This window comes from Ovis canadensis, chromosome 2 (assembly GCF_042477335.2).
Source record: "Ovis canadensis isolate MfBH-ARS-UI-01 breed Bighorn chromosome 2, ARS-UI_OviCan_v2, whole genome shotgun sequence".
NCBI classification, from domain to species: domain Eukaryota; kingdom Metazoa; phylum Chordata; class Mammalia; order Artiodactyla; family Bovidae; genus Ovis; species Ovis canadensis.
The window spans coordinates 29,085,377-29,092,292 of NC_091246.1; the positions used below are offsets into that span (position 1 = coordinate 29,085,377).

The 6,916-nt window shown below is 40.5% G+C and overlaps 1 protein-coding gene across 1 annotated transcript in view; it reads right to left on the bottom strand.

Annotated features, from left to right (window-relative positions):
* The window catches only part of CENPP (centromere protein P), a 236,343-nt gene that overhangs the window by 228,806 nt on the left and 621 nt on the right, over positions 1 to 6,916 (bottom strand). The window lies entirely within an intron of this gene.

The following is a 6,916-nucleotide window of genomic DNA, read 5'->3' on the forward strand; positions in this document are numbered from 1 at the left end:
AGAGCAAAAATGTTGGCTTAAAGCTCAATATTCAGAAAACGAAGATCATGGCATCTGGTCCCATCACTTCATGGGAAATAGATGGGGAAACAGTGGAAACAGTGTCAAACTTGATTTTTTTGGGCTCCAAAATCACTGCAGATGTTTACTGCAAGCTTACTCCTTGGAAGAAAAGTTATGACCAACCTAGATAGCATATTCAAAAGAAGAGACATTACTTTGCTGACTAAGGTCCGTCTAGTCAGAGCTATGGTTTTTCCTGTGGTCATGTATGGATGTGAGAGTGGGACTGTGAAGAAGGCTGAGCGCCAAAGAATCGATGGTTTTGAACTGTGGTGTTGGAGAAGACTCTTGAGAGTCCCTTGGACTGCAAGGAGATCCAACCAGTCCATTCTGAAGGAGATCAACGCTGGGATTTCTTTGGAAGGAATGATGCTAAAGCTGAAGCTCCAGTACTTTGGCCACCTCATGCGAAGAGTTGACTCATTGGGAAAGACTCTGATGCTGGGAGGGATTGGGGGCAGGAGGAGAAGGGAACGACCGAGGATGAGATGGCTGGATGGCATCACGGACTCAATGGACGTGAGTCTAAATGAACTCTGGGAGATGGTGATGGACATGGAGGCCTGGCGTGCTGCGATTCATGGGGTTGCAAAGAATCGGACATGACTGAGCGACTGAACTGAACTGAAGCACCATCCACAGTGATTGTGGAGCCCAAGGAAATAAAGTCTGTCACTGTTTCCACTTTTCTCCCATCTATTGGAATGAAGTGATGGGATCACATGCCATGATCTTTGTTTTTTTAATGTTGAGTTTTATGCCAGCTTTTTCACTCTCCTCTTTCACTTTCATAAAGAGACTCTGTAGTTCCTCTTTTTTTTTAAGGGTGCTATCCTCTGCACATCTGAGTTTATTGATATTTATCCCAGCAATCTTGATTCCAGCTTCTGCTTCATCCAGACTACATTTTGCATGACGTACTCTGCATAGAAATTAAATAAGCAGGGTGCCAATACAGAGCCTTGACAGATTCCTTTCCCAAGTTTGAACCAGTCTGTTGTTCCATATCCCATTCTAACTATTGCTTCCTGACCTACATATAGGCTTCTCTCAGGAGGCAGGTAAGGTGGTCCGTTATTCCCACCTCTAAGAATTTTCTAGTTTGTTGTGATCTGCACAGTAAAGGGATTTAGTGTAGTCAATGAAGCAGAAATAGATGTTTTTCTAGAATTCTCTTGCTTTCTCTATGATCCAGTGAATGTTGGCAATTTGATTTCTGGCTCCTCTGCCTTTTCTAAATCCAGCTTGAACATCTGGACATTCTCGGTTTGTGTACAATGGAAGCCTAGCTTGAAGGATTTTGAGTATTATCTTGCTAGCATGTGAAATGAATGCAACTGTGCAGTAGTCTGAACATTCTTTGAATTGCCCTTCTTTGGGATTGGAATGGAAACTGACCTTCTTCTGTCTTGAGTGCAGCACTTTCACAGCATCATCTTTCAGAATTTTAAATAGCTCAACTGGAATTACTAGAGCTACTAGTAAAAGGACAGAATATAAAATTAATACACACAGAAATTCCTAGCATCCCTATAAACTAACAATGAAAAATTAGAAAGACAAATTAAGGAAACAATCCCATTCACCACTGCAACAAAAAGTATAAAATACCTAGAAATCAGTCTACTTGAACAGACAAGAGATCAGTATGCAGAAAATTATAAAACACTGATGAAAGAAATCAAAGACAACACAAATAGAGGGAGAGATACACCATATTCTTGGACTGGAAGAATGAATATTGTGAAAATGACTATACTACCCAATGCAATCTATAGATTCAACGCAATCCCCATCAAACTACCAACAGAACTAGAATACAAAATTATTTTTCACAAAACTAGAACAAAAAATTCCACAATTTGTATGGAAACACAAAAAGCCTCAAATGGCCAAAGCAATCTTCAGAAAGTAAAATGGAGCTGCAGTAATCAATCCTGGTGACTTCAGATTATACTACAAAGCAACATTCATCAAGACAGTCTAGTACTGGCACAAAAATAGAAAGAGAGACCAATGGAACAAGACAGAAAGTCCAGAGATAAACCCAAGCACCTATGGGCACCTTATCTCTGACAAAGGAGGCAAGAATATACAGTGGAGAATAGACAACCTCTTCAATAACTTGTGCCAGGAAAACTGGACAGCTACATGTGGAAGAATGAAACTACAACACTTCTTAAGACCATACACAAAGACAAACTCAAAATGGATTAAAGAATTAAATGTAAGGCTAGAAATTATAAGCTTTTAGAGGAAAACATAGGTAATATACTCTTTGACATAAATCACAGGAAGATCCTCTTTGACTCACCTCCTAGAATAATGTAAATAAAACCAAAAATAAACAAATGGGATCTAATTAAAAGTTTTGCACAGCAAAGGAAACAATAAATAAGATTATAAGACAATCTTCAGAATATGAGAAAATAATTGCAAATAAGAAACAACTGACAAAGGATTAATCTCCAAAAAGCATATAAGCAGCTCATATAGTTCAATATCAGAAAAACAAACAACCCAATCAAAAAACGGGCAGAAGACGTAAACAAACTTTTGCAAAGAAGACATACAGATGGCCAATAAACACATGAAAAGATGTTCAACATCACTAATTATTAGAGAACTGCAAATCAAAACTACGGGGAGGTATTACCTCACATCAGTCAGAATGGCCATCATCAAAAAATCTACAAGTAATAAATGCAAGAGAGAGTGTGGAGTAAAGGGAACCCTCTTACACAGTTGGTAGGAATGTAATCCGATACAGCCACTATGGAGAACAGTATCAGTTCAGTTCAGTTCAGTCGCTCAGTCGTGTCCGATTCTCTGCGACCCCATGAATCGCAGCACGCCAGGCCTCCCTGTCCATCACCATCTCCCGGAGTTCACTCAGACTCACGTCCATCGAATCAGTGATGCCATCCAGCCATCTCATCCTCGGTCGTCCCCTTCTTCTCCTACCCCCAATCCCTCCCAGCATCAGAGTCTTTTCCAATGAGTCAACTCTTCGCAGGAGGTAGCCAAAGTACTGAAGTTTCAGCTTCAGCATCATTTCTTCCAAAGAAATCCCAGGGCTGATCTCCCTCAGAATGGACTGGTTGGATCTCCTTGCAGTCCAAGGGACTCTCAACAGTCTTCTCCAACACCACAGTTCAAAAGCATCAGTTCTTCGGCGCTCAGCTTTCTTCACAGTCCAACTCTCACATCCATATATGACCACTGGAAAAACCACAGCCTTGACTAGACACACGGAGATTCCTTAAAAACTAGGAATGAAACCATCATGACCCAGCAATCTCCCTTTCAGAGCAGCACTGTTTACAATAGCTAGGACATGGAAGCAACCTAGATGTCCATCAATAGATGAATGGATAAAGAAGACATGATACATATATACAATGAAACATTACTCAAGTATAAAGGGAAAAATTTGAGTCAGTTCTTGTGAGGCGGATAAACCTAGAACCTGTTATACAGAGTGAAGTAAGTCATAAAGAGAAAAACAACCAAAATCACAGAAGACTAACCAAACTGATCACATAGATCACAACCTTGTCTAAGTCAATGAAACTATGAGCCACGCTATGTAGAGCCACCCAAGATGGACAAGTCATGGTGGAGAGTTCTGACAAAACATGGTCCACTGGAGAAGGGAATGGCAGACCACTTCAGTATTCTTGCCTTGAAAATCCCACAAACAGTATGAAAAGGCAAAAAGATATAACACTGAAAGATGAACTCCCCAGGTCAAGAGGTGCCCAATACACTACTAGAGAAGAACAGAGAAATAGCTCCAGAAGAAATAAAAAGGCTACGCCAAATCTGAAACAATGGTCAGTTGTGGATGTGTTTGGTGGTGGAAGTAAGGTTCAATGCTGTAAAGAACAATATCGCATAGGAAACTGGAATGTTAGGTTCATGAATCAAGGTAAATTGGAAGTGGTCAAACAGGAGGAGGTGGCAAGAGAAAACATCAACAATTTAGGAATGAGTGAACTGAATGGACAGCAATGATTGAACTCAATTCAGATGACCACTATATCTACTACTGTGGGGTAAGAATACCTTGGAAGAAATAGAGTAGCCCTCATAGTCAACACAAGAGTGAAATGCAGTACTCAGGTGCAATCTCAAAAATGACAGAATGATGTCTGTTCATTTCCAAGGCAAAGCATTCAGTATCACAGTAATCCAAGTCTATGCCCCAATCACTAATGCTGAAGAAGCTGAAGTTAACAGTTCTGTGAAGACCTGCAAGACCTTCTAGAACTAACACCAGAAAAAGATGTCCTTTTCATCATAGGGAACTGGAATGCAAAAGGGGCAAGTCACGAGATACCTGGAATAACAGGCAAGTTTGGCCTTGGAGAACAAAATGAAGCAGGGCACAGGCTAACACAGTTTTGCCAAGAGAACACACTGGTCATAGCAAAAACCCTCTTTCAATGACACAAGAGAAGACTCTACACATGGACATCACCAGATAGTCAATACTGAAATCAGACTGATGATATTCTTTGCAGCCAAAGATGAAGAAGCTCTACACAGTCAGCAAAAACAAGACCGGGGAGCTGACTGTGGCTCAGATCAGGAACTCCTTATTGCAAAATCCAGACTTACATTGAAAAGTAGAGAAAACCCCTAGGCCATTCAAGTATTACCTAAACCAAATCCCTTATGATTACACAGTGGAAGGGACAAATAGATTCAAGGGATTAGATCTAATAGACAGAGTGCCTAAAAAACTATAGATGGAGGTTTATAATACTGTACAAGAGGTGATGATCAAAATCATTCCCAAGAAAAAGAAATGTAAAAAGGCAAAATGGTTTTCTGAGGAGGCCTTATAAATAGCTGAGAAAAGAAGAGAAGCTAAAGGCAAAGGAGAAAAGCAAAGATATGTCCATCTGAATGCAGAATTCCAAAGAATAGCAAGGAGAGATAAGAAAGCCTTCCTCAGTGATCAATGCAAAGAAATAGAGGAAAACAATAGAATGGGAAAGACTAGAGATCTCTTCAAGAAAATTAGAGATACCAAGGGAACATTTCATACAAAGATGGGCTCAATAAAGGTCAGAAATGGCACAGACCTAACAGAAGCAGAAGATATTAAGAAAAGGTGACAAGAATACACAGAACTATGCAAAAAAAAATTCTTCAACTATGCAAAAAACATCTTCATGACCCAGATAACCACAAAGGTGTGATCAGTCAGCTAGAGCCATATATCTTGGAGTGTGAAGTCAAGTCAGCCTTAGGAAGCATCACTACGAACAAAGCTAGTGGAGGTGATGGAATTCCAGTTGAGCTATTTCAAATCCTAAAAGATGATGCTGTGGAAGTGCTGAACTCAATGTGTCAGCAAATATGGAAAAATCAGCAGAGCCCACAGGACAGGAAAAGGTCAGTTTTCATTCCAATTCCAAAGAAGGGCAATTCAAAGAATGTTCATACTACCACACAATTGCACTCATTTCACACACTGACCAGGAAATGCTCAAAATTCTCCAAGCCAGGCTTCAACAGTTAAGTGAACTGAGAACTTCCAAATGCTCAAGCTGGATTTAGAAAAGGCAGAGGAATCAGAGATCAAACTGCCAACATCTATTGGATCATACACAAAGCAAGAAAATTCAAGAAAAACTATTTATTCTAGAAAACTATCTATTTCTGCTTGATTGGCTACACTAAAGCCTTTGACTGTGTGGTTCACAAGAGATGGGAACACTAGACCACCTTACTTGCCTCCTGAGAAACCTGTACAGGTCAAGAAGCAATAGTTAAAACGAGACACCGAACAACAGATTATTGTTTGAAAATAACAATTTTCAAAATTGGGAAAGGAGTATGTCAAGGCTGTATATTGTCACCCTGCTTATTTAACTTATATGCAGAGTATATCATGCGAAATGCCAGGTGGGATGAAGCACAAGCTGGGATCAAGAATGCCAGGAGAAATACCAATAACCTCAGATATGTAGAGGGCACCACCCTTAAAGCAGAAAGTGAAGAGGAACTGAAGAGCCTCTTGATGAAGGTGAAAGAGAAGAGTGAAAAAGCTGGCTTAACACTCAATATTCAGAAAATGAAGATCCTGGCATCCGGTCCCATCACTTCATGGCAAATAGATGGGGAAACAGTGGAAACTGTGACAGACTTTATTTTCTTGGGCTCCAAAATCACTGTGCACAGTTTCTGTAGCCATGGAATTAAAAGACACTTGCTCCTTGGAAGAAAAACTATGACAAACCTAGACAGCATATTAAAAGGCAGAGACGTCACTTTGCTTACAAACATCCATATAGTCAAAGCTATGGTTTTTCCACTAATGATGTATGGGTGTGAGAGCTGGACAATAAAAAAGGCTGAGCGCTGAAGAACTGATGTCTTTGAATTGTGGTGCTGGAGAAAACTCTTGAGACTCCCTTGGACTGCAAGGAGATCAAACCAGTCAATCTTAAAGGAAATCAACCCTGAATATTCATTGGAGGGACTGATGCTGAGGCCGAAGCTCCAATACTTTGGCCACCTGATGAGAAACCTGACTCATTAGAAAAGACCGTGATGCTGGGAAAGACTGAAGGCAGGAGAAGAAGGGGACGACAGAGGACGAGATGGTTGGATGGCATCCCTGACTCAGTGGACATGAGTATGAACCAACTCCAGGAGTTGATGAAGGACAGGAAAGCCTGGCGTGCTGTAAAGAGTCGGACACGACTGAGGGGCTGAACAACAACTAGATACTGCTCATCACCAGTAAAGGGAAGATTTCTAAGGAAACAAGGAAGACTTTCACCCTAAGTGTTACTAGTAAGAGAAAGAGAATACTTTGAAATGAAATGACTGCGAT